The following is a 15,363-nucleotide window of genomic DNA, read 5'->3' on the forward strand; positions in this document are numbered from 1 at the left end:
CAAATGGGGGATTGGGGGTCCCTGGCATATCTCTTCAAATGGGGGTCCCTGGCATATCTCTTCAAATGGGGGGGTCCCTGGCATATCTCCCCAAACGGGGGTCCCAAATGGGGGGTCCCCGGCACATCCCCCCCAAATGGGGGTCCCCGGCACACCTCCCCAAATGGGGGTCCCCGTCACATCTCTCTCGCTCTCTTCCCCCCCCCTCCCCCCCTCTCTCTCTCTCTAAATTCAATTCAAATTTAAAGTTCAAATTCCTTGGTTACCTTTCAATTTGCAATACTTTTTTCCTTTTACACAAGCCTGCCTGCCTGCCTGCCTGTCTGTCTGTGGCCTGCCATGCCCTGCAGCTCACGCACAGGGCTACTGTAGAACGCAGTGGTATAAATATATATATATATATATATATATATATATATTAAATATATAGTAAAACGTAAAAGTAAATATACCTTTAAAAACACACATGACAGCACTCATCAAATAACTTTAAAGAGAAAGAAAAGGACAGAGACAGAGCCTCATTTAAAAACAAAATGCTCATTATGCAATGTGAAATGCCACCTAATCCTTTTCCTTGTCTTTATTATGGGCCAACTTGTGAACGCTGCATGCTTTTATTGTGAAGGGTCTCAGTTCTCACAGCCTGCTTATTTCCACGTGCTGAAAATAGCTGATCGACAAGCTCACAACGCGTTGCGTCCGCAACGCGTTGTGAGCTTGTAGATCAGCCATTTTCAGCATGCAAGCATAACACGTGTACGACGAAGAATAAATCACGCATCACTGCGCTTCTGTGAAGGGAGGGAGATATATTTTGTTGGCTGAACGAGGCGATCATGTTTGGACATCTATGGACAGCTATTTTTCGTGGCACATTATGTAGCCTACTTTACCTCCTGGTCGGGACTGTATGTGTCTGCTGTCTACGTGCATATGTGCTCTGCGCGCTCCAGTCTTTCTGGAGGGAGCGAAATGTAGCGTCTTCTGGATGCATCTAAGCATTAACATTTCAATGGCTGAGGGTCGTTAGAGTCTATTGTTCCGTGTTGTAGTTATCGCACGTCTAATGGTTAGACGTGTGACAACAATGACGCAACAATAATAAGCCTGCAGCCCAGTAGCTATAATATTGCTTAAGGGGGAGAGTTAGTGTGCCGCCTGATTTGACAGAAAGTAACACTATAACTTAATTTCAGTCAAATTACGGGGAGCACTTGGACACATCAAGCGGAGCACCAAAGCTCCGCGACACACAGGTTGGGAAACACTGGCATAGATAGTCAGGGTCTGTCTGCCTGCCTGCCAAATTACAATATTTGCCTCTGAGATGTGGAGTAGAAGCAAAAGCACTGGAAATCGGCAATACTTTAGGCTCTTTGGATGCAAGAGAGTATTTTAATTTGTATTTAATTTTACAGTTCATATTACCCCACCCCCCACGGCGCATTCAACACCTTTAGCTGTGTCCCAAACAATGGTTCCTGTTATTCACTTCAAACTGTGCTCTCCTGTGTTTTTTTTCCTGTGTGTTCACTGAGTCTATATCGAGTTAAAGTTTTCCTTAGTTTTGGGTCAGTTACTGTGCTCAAGTATTCTACTAATGTGTATTCCCTGTTTAGAGCTAAATAGCATTCCATTTTGCTCTGGTTTTGAGTAGATCTGTTCCAGTGTGTGAGATAGCTTTCTTTTTGTTTTCTTATGATTTGGTGTAGCAAATTCAGATTTAAGCTCAGTCTTTGAACAATCTGTTCTGAGGACCCCCTGTTTTTTTCATATGCCATCTGAATTAATTAAAAGCAGGCTCTGTACAGTTTTTAGTAGTATTTGACTATCTCTCCCCAGAGTCCCCACAATGTCTAGCCAAACAGGTTATGTTAATTGTATACAGTAGTCAGCCTACTACAGAGGCTACTGAGAGAGAGAGAGAGAGAGAGAGAGAGAGAGTAATTTTTTTTAGGGTTTTCAGGAAGGAAAAAAACTGATAGGCCTAAATAGGATTAAACCTTATACTTGTTTTATTACTCTTAAACAGATACAGGCTTTGAGAAAGCATATTCAAAGAGCCTAGTGACAATCAGGGGTAAATATAAACTGTTACTGACTTACTCCTGATGACATCACAAAACCATTGAAAAAATCCTATTTTGGCATGCATGGTAAACCTATTAATTTAAGTTTTTATATTTAAATGATATTAAGAAAGTCACTCACCATTCCACAGTGGTGGAAAGTAAGTGCATTTACTTAAGTACTGTACAATTTTGAGGCATTTGTACTTTACTTTAGTATTCATGAATTCCAATACTTCTACTTCTACTCCACTACATCTCAGAGGCAAATATTGTACTTGTACGCCAAAAAAATGCATTAACCACTTCCTCAGTATAGTAGACTATTTGAAAATAGCGGATCTACAAGCTCACAATATGTCGTCATTTGCCACATTATGAGCTTGTAGATCATGCAAAGTAGCCAGTGAGGGATATGGTGTGAAGCTCTTTCCAACACGTGGTGATGATGACAGTAACTCAGGTCGTCTCGTTGAGTGCATTTAAAAATGTTTTATTTTGCTTGCAGGGGTGGATAAGGCATGACATAAACCGGGTATTTAAACTTTAACTTAAACAATACCTCGTGATGCAAAATAAACAAAGGATAACTCAAAACAACTGAAAACAAACAAAACACGCACGGTTGAAAAACGGTGTGGCTTCCCTGTGACGTTTCCCAAAATCCCTCCTGCCGTGCACCTGTGACGCATACAAGTAGGCTGTGCCTGTGATTGACTGAGCCCGCCTCTGCCCAGGTTGTCATAGCAACTTCACAAGAAATGAACCACAAATAAAATCATCAAATTGGCTACAACATAGCCTATAGTGCTGGTTTGCAATAGTAACTAAAGTTTTAAAATCTGTGTTTTGTACTATACAATTGTATGTATAAGTACAGAACAAAGAAGGTTAGTTTTCAACTTTGTTGAAGAGGCTGAGAAATTATGTTTTAGTTTATTTTAAGCCAGTGTAAAATTTTTGTTGTCTAAGACTAGATAGTTTAATTGCCTAGGCAGGCCTAAAGTTCAATGGATTGTTGTGAATTTGCTACTAAAAGTAACACTAAGAGGTGCCTGCATGGTGGGGGTGGGGAAATGTTTTCACACCTCACAGACCGGGCATATAGGGGGGGGGGGGGGGTTGAGAGAGTGACTGTGAGACCCCAAAGCAGTAACACACACACACACACACATAATGTGTGTTGTGGAAATGTAGATCTGCTGTTGACAATAAAGGATAAAAAAACTTCCTCTGTCTCTCAGAATCAGAAGCTGTTACATCAGTTTTACAAGTAAAAAAAAAGGAAGGAGATTAAGGCAGGAAATAGAGTTTGAGTGCAATGTAAACGTACATTTTCTCATGCTGATAAAGCTCCTTTGAATTTAATTTAATTTAGATTTTCTGTCTCATTTCAAGTTTTCAAATATATAAAAATATTTTGAAAATAGCAGATCCACAAGCTCACACGCTATTTAAAAATGGCCAAATTGTGTATAGTTGTTAATGTGTATTTTATTTACTTCTACTCCACTACATCTCAGAGGCAAATATTGTATTTGTACGCCACTACATTTATTTGCAAACTTTAGTTAATGTACAGTTAATGTACAGTTAATGTACAGTTAACCCCCAGTCCACAGAACAGGGGGTCCTCAGAACAGGGGGTATGATGTAACTAAATATATAATTATATAAAAAAAGTGGGCAGAAGCGTGTTTACCAAAAGTACAAAAAGTGTTTCATTGCAAACATTTCATCAATAATCATCAACACAATATTCAGATTAAAGAGATATGCCAGGGACCCCCACCCGAAGAGACACGCAGGGACCCACACCCGAAGAGACACGCCAGGGACCCCCCACCCGAAGAGACACGCCAGGGACCCCCACCCGAAGAGACACGCAGGGATCCCCCACCCGAAGAGACACGCCAGGGACCCCCACCCGAAGAGACACGACAGGGACCCCCACCCGAAGAGACACACCAAGGACCCCCACCCGAAGAGACACGCCAAGGACCCCCCACCCGAAGAGACACGACAGGGACCCCCACCCGAAGAGACACGACAGGGACCCCCACCCGAAGAGACACGCCAAGGACCCCCCACCCGAAGAGACACGACAGGGACCCCCACCCGAAGAGACACGACAGGGACCCCCACCCGAAGAGACACGCCAAGGACCCCCCACCCGAAGAGACACGACAGGGACCCCCACCCGAAGAGACACGCCAGGGACCCCCCCTCCATAGACTAATGGCTATAGCTGTAAAAACCTTCTCTTATGGGGGTCCCTGGCATATCCTCTCAAATGGGGGTCCCTGGCACATCCCCCCAAATGGGGGTCCCCGGCACATCCCCCGAAACGGGGGTCCCTGGCACATCCCTTCAAATTTTCATTAAATTTGCAAGCTGTATAGTTGGGTGGGGGGGTGTACCCCCCACCCGAAGAGACACGACAGGGACCCCCACCCGAAGAGACACGCCAGGGACCCCCCCTCCATACTCCATAGATAGACTAATGCATGTCAAACTGGGGGTCCTTGAAATTAAACGGGTTGAGAGTCACTGCTATAGCTGTAAAAACCTTCTCTTATGGGGTCCCTGGCATATCCTCTCAAATGGGGGGTCCCTGGCACATCCCTTCAAATTTTCATTAAATTTGCAAGCTGAATACTGCACTGGCCTCTGTCCTACTGCCCTACTGCCACCTACTGTCTGTTTATTATATTACACAGTAGGTGAAAAGAAAACTCCCCTTACGACTAAACCACACCCATAAGAGGTGTGACTTCCATAGGTACCCAGGTACTTTTAAATACCTAGAGGTAACTATGGGTACTGGGCTGGCATAAACGAACGGAACCCCACTGTATGGAACCCACTCTGATTTTATCAAGTGGGACCAAATGGACCGATAACAGTCCATTTGGTCCCATTTGTACACTCAGAGTTATAATAAGACAAAGAATTGTAATTTTGTTTTATCAAATGCAGGCTTAATGCATATCAAACTGGGGGTCTTTGAAATGAGACGAGTTCATAATTACTGACCTACATACGTGAGTGTCAGACTGAAGCGGTTCATTGAGTTGGTTCTGTTTTGTACTGAGCTTGTAACATTATTAGTCTGTTATTCATGACAAAATCCAACTTATTAGCTAACCTGCTACAGTTTTGTGTTTAGTTGGTTGGTTGTACCACAGAAGGTTGAACGCTGTAAGTTCTATATCTGCATCGTTCCAGTCCAGAGTTGCTTCTCTTCTGATTGGTACAACAACCATAGCTTCAATGCAAAACCATATATTTTATTCTGTGTGCCGTAGAGCTGCGACCTTGGGGTTTTAATGTTATGATATTGTTTTATTGTAAAAGAAAAGCTTCATGTTAAATAAATGTCACTTTTAATGCATTGTGGCTTACTGTTCATTATTATTACAAATCAAGCACAGCAATACGTGTGTAGAGGCATTCGATATCCAAACCTCTAACTCCACATGGTGAGGGCCCTGGGGTGTTTTGACTCGTACTCCATCCAACAGAAAAAAGGTTCAGAGAAGAAGTGTGGCTCAACTGAAGAATATTTATTAACTCCAAATATCTACAAACAAAACATGAAATAATAAGTATATGAAATAAGTAAGCAAGTGCGGTCAAAAACTGTATGCCTTCCCGGCCTCACCAAACATTTTCTATTGTTCTCTAAATGCCTGTCAAGTGACCTTTAACAAGCTACGGCCCTTCCTGGCTCCCAGTGAACCTTTCAAAAATAAAAGTTACAAATCACTGCAGGGGAGCTTTTACTTTGAAGGGGAGAAATTATACAGGAAGTGCAAAGGAGCTCACTAAATTAACATGACATACCAGGGAATCTAATTTGAGGTAGCCTGGGCACCATTTCATTTCGGTATATGATCCTGGCTGGAGACGGATGATATGCTTACGTCATGTTGTAGGCAATGGTTTGCCTACAACAAACAGGAAGCTGTTTGTGGCTTCCTGTTTGATTAAAAGCAATAAAAGCTCTCGTAAGCGAGAGCTTTTATTGAGAGGGAAAAGGAAGTTGTCGCCGCCTGTTCATCCTGTCTGGCGACTACAAAACAATACTACAACATGACGTAACCACATCATCCGGCCCCAGCGCGGATCATACAGACTTTTGAAACAGAGACCAGGCTTTCCTCCGAGGCGGTGGAAAGCCTGGTGAGGCGAGGTTAAATTTGAGGTGGAGGCTTCTAATAATCCAAATTATAACATTCTCAACAGATAAAGAAAACATAAAACTGGCTCCAACAACGTGCTTCTTCAAGGCCGACATAATCGATTATTTAAAAACTTGATATTTCAATAAAATAATACATTCATAATAAAACATGAAAGAAACAAACAAATGAAGAGCCAAAGCTACAATCTATTCTACACACCCCACTTGATGTGTTGTGAACTTGTAGATTGCGTACCTTCACTATTTTTGCATGACACTTGAAAGAGTGAAATATATATAACATAAATATATTATCTTGATTATTCCATTAATGAAAAGTAATCTATGGATAGTATAGATCCATTTCTTTTTTATTGTGCAATAATATCTGTGTTTGACTTGGATTGTCAGAATTACAAAAATGAGATTACAGATTTAACAGATCACAAGTCAGAGAAAACTGTCTTAGTGTCATTTCACTTGACAAAGGAATCAATGTACTGAAACTTTATTTTAGTGTCACTGCGTGACATAGTGGAGCTGGGAACCAGTGTCCCCGTGGGCACACTGGACGCGTCAGAAGGTCAGAAGTAGCTGAAGTTTTCTTCTTCGTGGGTTTTTTAGACAGCTGGTGGATGGAAAAGAAGCTCCACCTCCGCGCCCGAGAGCGCGTCCGTGAAGCTGTCCGTCGCGTCCGTCGGGCGTCAAACGTTTCCATTGGTGGTCCTTGATAGTGAATGGATGGTTATTTATTTTAAGTTATGTTTGTAAGCACTGCTGTTTAGTTTACAAAGCAGATTAAGCACCTTGTTTGCACTGATCATTTTGCCTTTGTAAAGGTATAGCTACCTCAAATGTAAAAATGATAATAATGATACCCTACAATTTAAATGTTGTTGCAAAATGTTCAAAATAAACATTTTTGTGTCAAACATGCCATTTCTTTAATGGAATGTAGCCTTTCCCATCTACCTAGGCCGAAATGATCAAACATGTAACGGATAAATGTATAGCTTTTAAGCTTGATGCTGGTTTAATGCATGCAGAGTTGCAGACTAGTCTGCATGGTATTTTTGACATTGACTTTAGGAAAATAAGCTTCCTCCAAGATATACACCTGAGATATAATCTGTGACTTGACTTGACAACCTTGTGACTTGACTCGACTTGACTACCTTGTGACTCGACTTGACTCGACTCGACAACCCAATTGTGACTCGACCCGACTTGACTTGACAACATTGTGACTTGACTCGACTTGACTTGACATAACCTTGTGACTGGACTGGACTGGACAACCTTTTGACTCGACCCGACTTGACTTGACATTGACTTGCCCACAACAGAAAAACTTGAGACTTGGACCAAATGACTTGCTACTCGCTTGGGACTCGGTTTGGAGCAATTGTCTGACTATCACTTTCCCAAATGTGTGTGACCAAAATAGCAATTTAGGGGATGATCACACCTCTAGGCGCAAAATAGATAGAGGGTGACGCTGGATCTTTTTAGTAATCCTGCAATTTCAGGCTACATTTCACTCAAATGACAAAGTTGAACTCGGCATGTAAACAAGACATGAATGCAATAATGTGTAATTGATATTTTGTCCTGATAATATCGAGTCCTAAAGATGTTAGCCTAATTGAATCTCTCATTCAAGCCAGACGACCTCGGTAAAATCTCAATTATGCACGACTGCCTGTCCGCTATCAACAACTGGATGGCACAAAACTTTCTACAGCTCAACGCAGACAAAACGGAAATCCTCATCCTTGGCCCAGAGGCTAGTTCACACACCATTTGACAGTCCCTTGTAAAAAAGGGGTCAACCTCCAACTAATTGCAAAAAAAACAAACTCAGCTGATTTTGTATCTTACATAATATGTCCTGAATAACATACAAAAAGTTGCCTGGAATTGTCTGAGGGGAAAGTTTTGAAAATGGCCTGTAAAGTATGACCCTCCAAAAACGGCCCTTTCTGATAGATTCCACTATGCTAAACCCTATAACAATTTGATAAAAGGGTTTACCAAACTTTTCTCAGTTGATCCTTGTATTGTGTATGTTTTCCTGTAGAATCCATTTCTGCAATGGACATTTTTGTATTGTGTGCGTGTGTTTATCTTGATTCGTGAGTTCTCTTGGCACAGTACCATGGGTGTGTACGCGTAACAAAACCATGCTGCTTCTATGCAACAATTGGTATGAAAAACATTGTTGAAGCTGAGATTAAGGGCCATGCCAGTGTCGGCTATGGGGATTAATGTGGTTGACACGCACTGTAGGAGGAGAAGATGAGTTCAGATATGTACCAGTGCCACTGTCTGCCATTTTGTTTAAAGCTGCATTACACCTCAAGCAGACTGTAATTATGAAACCTTTTAATTAATTGTCTGGTTTCGGTGTTATTTTGTTCATAAAGTGCATGCTATTCTTGTGTGATCCTCAACACAGGATTTGATATATCCAGACTAACATTATTAGTATTGCCTTCACCACCAATAACCATGATAGTACAGCAGCTATCTGCATCACTATGCCAGCTTGTGCATGTGATCGACATTTGCATTAATGTTTTATTTTTGCCACGGACATGCAAAACAAGTGATCAATGATATTACCAGAACACAAATGTATAGCCTACAGTACTAATACTCTTGACGTGTCATATATTGTCTACTCTATTCCACTGCGCTACACATTTTAAAATAAGTCACTTATCAAAACTTATTTTTGGGGAAAAGCCACAACACATTACGTCATGTTGTTACCTTGTAGATCAGCAATTGTCCTTTCTTCTTAGCCTATAATGACATGCCCAAAATCAGGATGTCAGGGTTAAAGTAGTTAGATATATAGTTACCCAACTAACTTACCCAGCAAGACTGGGAAGTTATCCACTGTATACTGGCAGGTGGCCGTCCTGAGAAAGGCATTATATGTGGCATAATGCATGGTCCAAGTATATTCCATGTTTGGGATTTCAATAAATGGGTCTTATACAGTAAGTACAGTTGCAGTCCGAGAAAAGGACCCTTAGCTGCAAAGGTGAATGGGTGTGCATTATACTTCATATTAGGTTATTGTAGATGGCCTTTCAGAGGACAGTGTTACTTGGGGACATGAGGAGACAGGAAGTTCTACAGGCTAAACTAGTTTTGTTTGTCATCGTAGCTTAAATAGTTGGTGTCAGTTCATTAAGTTGTGTACTCTAGGTTGATGAGACAATTGCAACGGAAACATACCTGAGATTCAAAACAGATAATTAAGTACATGATGAGATTTAAAGGAATGTTTCACTGTTCACTGTTTCACTGTGTTGTTGTGGAGCATTTGCTATAACAAAGTAGATAGACTAGACCCCATCAGTCCCATGTAGTTGTGTCATTGCTGTAACTTGGTATCTGTAATGTGTTCTGTTGCTGCAGGGTTGCCTTACAGCCTCCCCCCCCCCTGTCTGTTTTGGAATGAGGGAACATAGGGCTGAGGGAACTTGGGTACGGTCCCCATTTTGTCTGCATTCTGAGTCATCCCCCCACACACCCCACTTCTATCTATTTTAACATTTGCACAAATGGAGGTAATTGAAAAGTGTGTAATTTGCAAGAAAAGTGTGGATGGAGGAGGGCCATCAATATCAACACTTGGAGAGAAGGGAAGTTATTCTATAAACCAGGCCAGTAAAACAAGGGGAGACAATATCTATACTGTACCTGGTGAGAAGGTACACAAAGGATGTCGCTTAAAATACATTCACCTAAAAAAGGGTTAGCCAGTCCTAACCCTAAGAGTCAGAATCAAGTACAAGCAGTGAAAGTCATACACTAAGATCGAGTTCAACGGGGTTCTCTTACAAAACTCATTGCCTCTTTTGTGGTACACCAGTTCAGCTTGTAAACAAGAAAAAGAAATATGGTGTTCTCGAAGTCAAGACAATTGAAACCAAGGATACACTTTTGAAAATCTGTCACGAACGAGGTGACGATTGCAGGTCAGAGACTGTGAAGGCACGGACTCTGCATGTGCATGACCTACACGCAGCAGATGCAGTCTACCACCAGACTTGCAATGTGAATTTCCGCACTAATAAACAGATACCATTAGCGCATGACATAAACACACAAGAGTCCAAGAGGGTGAAGGCTGGCCGGCCTCAAGTTGATGAGAGGATAGCAGCATTCTATGAGGTTGTTAAGTATATTGAAGAAAATGATGATGAGCAGATCACCATAAATTATCTAATTGACCTCATGCAGCATAAGCTTGCACACAGTGAACATGCACAGGGATCTACAGAAGGACCAAATCCTACAGAGTGGGGATGGCAGAAATGTGATGAAGGGTTTGTGCCAATTCAGACAACCCTACCACCTGCTCCAGAAAAGCTTCTGCGGGTCATCAAGTGCAACTGCCAGTCTGACTGCAGCACCCTGAGATGCACGTGCAAAAAGAACAATATCGAGTGCACTCCGGCATGTGGACACTGCAGAGGGTCCAGCTGCACTAACTCAATTCAGATGCACAATGACGACGAGGATGAAAATGACATTTTGTAGTGTCATTATTGTCATAATGTGTGTGTGCGCGCGCATAATTTAACCAATCCTAAAGTGGATCAATATCAAGGCAAAAATTAACAGTAGTAGGATATATTTATACCTTTGTCACATACCTGATCTTTGCCTCAGACAGTAAACCTTTGTTGTTACATTCAATCTGAATGAAACCGGTGTCCGTTGGACATAATATGCTTGTTTTGAATGGGCCACTTACTGTAATTGCAGTTTTCTGAAGAACCGCTCATCCAAACAAGTTCAAATTTGATACTGCATTTCCATGGGTCCTCAGCAACACACCTGTCAAATGTCGACTTCATACTGTGTTCGGCTTTCAAGATATGTAATAGCATTATGTAATAATAGTGTAGTTGGCGGCCATTTTGAATTAAAACTAATTTCCCCCCATGCAATTACAGGCAACTTTTTTCCTCTCATTCAGGACACATTTAGGATACAAAATCAGTTGAGTTTGGTTTTTTTGCAATTAGTTAGAGCAGGTCAAGTGACATTATTACTGGACTATTGGCCCACTGGCAGCAAATGTCAAATCAACAGCCAAAAACCTGGGTGTACCTTTTTGACAGTAGGATGACCCTTGAGCCCCATGTCAAAAAAGTTACCCATGAGGCATGCTTTTTTCACTTACGCAACATTTCTAAAATAAAATCTATTCTCACTCCCACTGACCTAGAAAAAAATATGCACCCATTTGTTTCATCCCGCCTTGACTATTGCAACGGACTCTATACCACTCTAAGCAGCTCCTCATTATCCAAACTTCAACTTGTACAGAACACAGCAGCCAGAATTCTCACCAACACCAACCGTCGAGCACACATAACCCCGGTCTTAGCCCATCAAGGCTAGAATAGATTTTAAAATCCTTTTAACTACTTTTAAAGCCCTACTGTACATGGACTGGCCCCACTGTATATTTGTGATCTTCTGCCCCCCAAGGTCAATGTGAGATCCCTGTGATCCTCTGACAATTTATTATTAACTTATCATGCAAATGTACATTCCAAATGTTATAGTATAGGCCTAAGTATTGTGCATAGATCCTATCATAGGAATATTAGGAAACCAGAGACTGGATACCGAGTCCTTAAGTTATGGCACTCTCAATTAAGAAGGAAATTGGTTCTTTCATGGAGGCTAATATTGCAACATTCATACACAAGTATTCAAACCATCCAGGATCCGGGTGAATCATGACCATGATACATTAGATTCAGTTAAACATACATTTAAGCATTTATTTCTTTTTTTTTGCCATCTTAATCTGAATGACCTTTTTTACACCACAAAATGGCTGCCACCGCTATGCCCTATAACACAATGAACTGGTCTAGCAAGGTAGGCTAAACAATCAACAGGTAACAATGAATTCATATTTCTATGCGTGTGACTCTCAGCTAATGTGTGTCAGGGGTGATAATACATGAATAGTTGCAACATCTATTCATTTGCATGTGTGCGTGAAGAAGTTTCAGTCAACTTGTGGCGATCAGCCAATAGAATAAACTGACAGCATTGACAGCAAATCGCCTCACCCACTCACTCACGCACGCACGCACGCACTCATGCACGCACGCACGCACGCACGCACACGCACACGCACACACACACACACACACACACACACACACACACACACACACACACACACACACACACACACACACACACACACGCACACAAGATAGGGCTTTCTGTTTGGATGTATGGGCTGTATGGGCTTCCAGGGATGATGATAATGTCACGCCCATTCCCTCTATATAAGACAGCTGTCCTGTATCAATAGTCACATAGAGTTCCAGGATGGAGGCTTGCAGAGTGTTGCTGCTTTTCCTCTTCTGTCTGCGTGAGGCTGAGGCCATGCCAGCTGACGTCCAGTTCCAGCTGAGCTTCGAACATCACGAGGGCCAAGGGACGGAGTTGGAGCTGAGTTTCGGCCATCACAAGCGCAACAGAACGGAAAACGAAAACACAGGTACGTATGATTGAGATGCTGATGCTTGTACAGAGCGTGATTTAACCACTTTTCACTGCCTATAGGCTACTTCATCTTAGGCTACAGCAAGAAAGCTAAAATGCTGTTATGTTTTGTACCATGCAACTTTTTCTATTCTACCCTGGATTTGAACCTGGTTTCCTGTGGCAAGTGCTGTTTTTTTTTTTCTTCCGCCATTGAGCTAATCAGGCCTGCCTGCTTGCTCGGGGGATACATTGAATCTTTACAGATCCTGTCTGGGTAAAGACACAAATCAAAGGAAAAAAAGCGGCCTCATTTCCTTTAAATGTGACCAGTTACATGAAAGTATGGATATGGCCCATACTGTGTGCATATCGGGATGGCGGTGGTTCAGCGGTAGAGTGGCCGGAGAAGTGACCTTAAGCAAGACTCTGAACCCCTAATTGCTCCGATGTGCAGGTTGGGGCCTTGCATGGTTTCCTCTGTCATCGGTGTGTGAATGTAATGCATCTCTGTAAAGCGCCTTGGATAAAGGCGCTATATAAATGCCCCATATATACATTATTTGTTTTCATATTATTTAACATGATAATGTCTTTCAGAAAGTAAGACGGAGCTGGAAGTAAGTGGAGGATGTTCAGGTAAGAGAGATACTGGATGTTGTTTTGTTGTTGTTGAATTCTAGTTGATTCTAACTTTTTGTGGGGTTTCATAAGATCATATGCCCCATGAGATCATACTGCAGTGTCACAAAAAGCATTGATACTTTTAAATTTGAATCCTGAAAATTAACCATTTTGGACAGAATATAGTAGCTATAGGTATTGTGATTGTTACAGGAACCTATTTTGTCCGTCAAGTCTTACGTTTTACGGTAAAATGTGTCAGAATGCATTGTTAGCTTATTTCGGGTGGATCAGCGAAAGTGTATAGAGAAAATCCAACTTTGTTTCACAACACTTGTTTATTTAATTTAATAGGATTAATGAAGGAATAAGTATTCCTTCATATTCCTTCCTTCAGTATTCCTTCCTATATCAATCCATCCAATCTGTAAAACACAATTAAGATTTCAGATAGATAGATAGATAGATAGATAGATAGATAGATAGATAGATAGATAGATAGATAGATAGATAGATAGATAGATAGATAGATAGATAGATAACCCCAGTGCTGCATGCGTTATATGACCGATTCTCCTTCTTACGGGTGCAGTACTTAGTTTAGACTAGTCATTGGTTAGACCAGTCATTAGTCCTACAACCTATCGCAAACCCTCGCCCTAAACCTAACCTCCCACACCTAAACCTAACCTTAACCCATGTCTAACGACTAGTCTAAACTAAGTATGCACCCCCCTTCTTACAGATTCTGAATTGAAGATGTTGACTGACCAGTTGCAGACCAGTTTTGACCAGTTGCACGCCAGCCACACCAACCTGACTACAGAGAAAGACCAGTTGCAGACAAGTTTTGACCAGTTGCTGACCAGTTTTGACCAGTTGCAGACCAGCCATAACAACCTGACTACAGAGAAAGACCAGTTGCAGACCAGTTTCGACCAGTTGCAGACCAGTTTTGGTCAGTTGCAGACCAGTTTTGACCAGACAGAACAGTTGCAGACTAGTTTTGACCAGTTGCAGACCAGCCATAACAACCTGACTACAGAGAAAGACCAGTTGCAGACCAGTTTTGACCAGTTGCAGACCAGCCATAACAACCTGACTACAGAGAAAGACCAGTTGCAGACCAGTTTCGACCAGTTGCAGACCAGTTTTGGTCAGTTGCAGACCAGTTTTGACCAGACAGAACAGTTGCTGACTAGTTTTCACCAGTTGCAGGCCAGCCATAACAACCTGACAACAAAGAAAGACCAGTTGCAGACCAGTTTCGACCAGTTGCAGACCAGTTTTGGTCAGTTGCAGACCAGTTTTGACCAGTTGCAGACCAGCCATAACAACCTGACTACAGAGAAAGACCAGTTGCAGACCAGTTTTGACCAGTTGCAGACCAGCCATAACAACCTGACTACAGAGAAAGACCAGTTGCAGACCAGTTTCGACCAGTTGCAGACCAGTTTTGGTCAGTTGCAGACCAGTTTTGACCAGACAGAACAGTTGCTGAATAGTTTTGACCAGTTGCAGGCCAGCCATAACAACCTGACAACAGAGAAAGACCAGTTGCAGACCAGTTTCGACCAGTTGCAGACCAGTTTTGGTCAGTTGCAGACCAGTTTTTACCAGTTGCAGACCAGCCATAACAACCTGACTACAGAGAAAGACCAGTTGCAGACCAGTTTCGACCAGTTGCAGACCAGCCATAACAACCTGACTACAGAGAAAGACCAGTTGCAGACCAGTTTTGACCAGTTGCAGACCAGCCATAACAACCTGACTACAGAGAAAGACCAGTTGCAGACCAGTTTTGACCAGTTGCAGACCAGCCATAACAACCTGACTACAGAGAAAGACCAGTTGCAGACCAGTTTTGACCAGTTGCAGACCAGCCATAACAACCTGACTACAGAGGAAGACCAGTTGCAGACCAATTTTGACCAGTTGCAG

At 42.1% G+C, this 15,363-nt stretch overlaps 1 long non-coding RNA gene across 1 annotated transcript; it reads left to right on the top strand.

Annotated features, from left to right (window-relative positions):
• The first annotated feature begins 12,694 nt into the window (after positions 1–12,694).
• On the top strand, positions 12,695–14,367 carry LOC308322639. The gene is made up of 3 exons (XR_013964736.1): positions 12,695–12,814; positions 13,399–13,437; positions 14,168–14,367. It is a non-coding gene; the product is annotated as an uncharacterized lncRNA (long non-coding RNA).
• The last annotated feature ends 996 nt before the right edge of the window (positions 14,368–15,363 follow it).

This window comes from Protomyctophum bolini (genome assembly GCF_963924005.1).
Source record: "Protomyctophum bolini genome assembly, chromosome: 10".
In the NCBI taxonomy this organism is placed as follows: Eukaryota; Metazoa; Chordata; class Actinopteri; order Myctophiformes; family Myctophidae; genus Protomyctophum; species Protomyctophum bolini.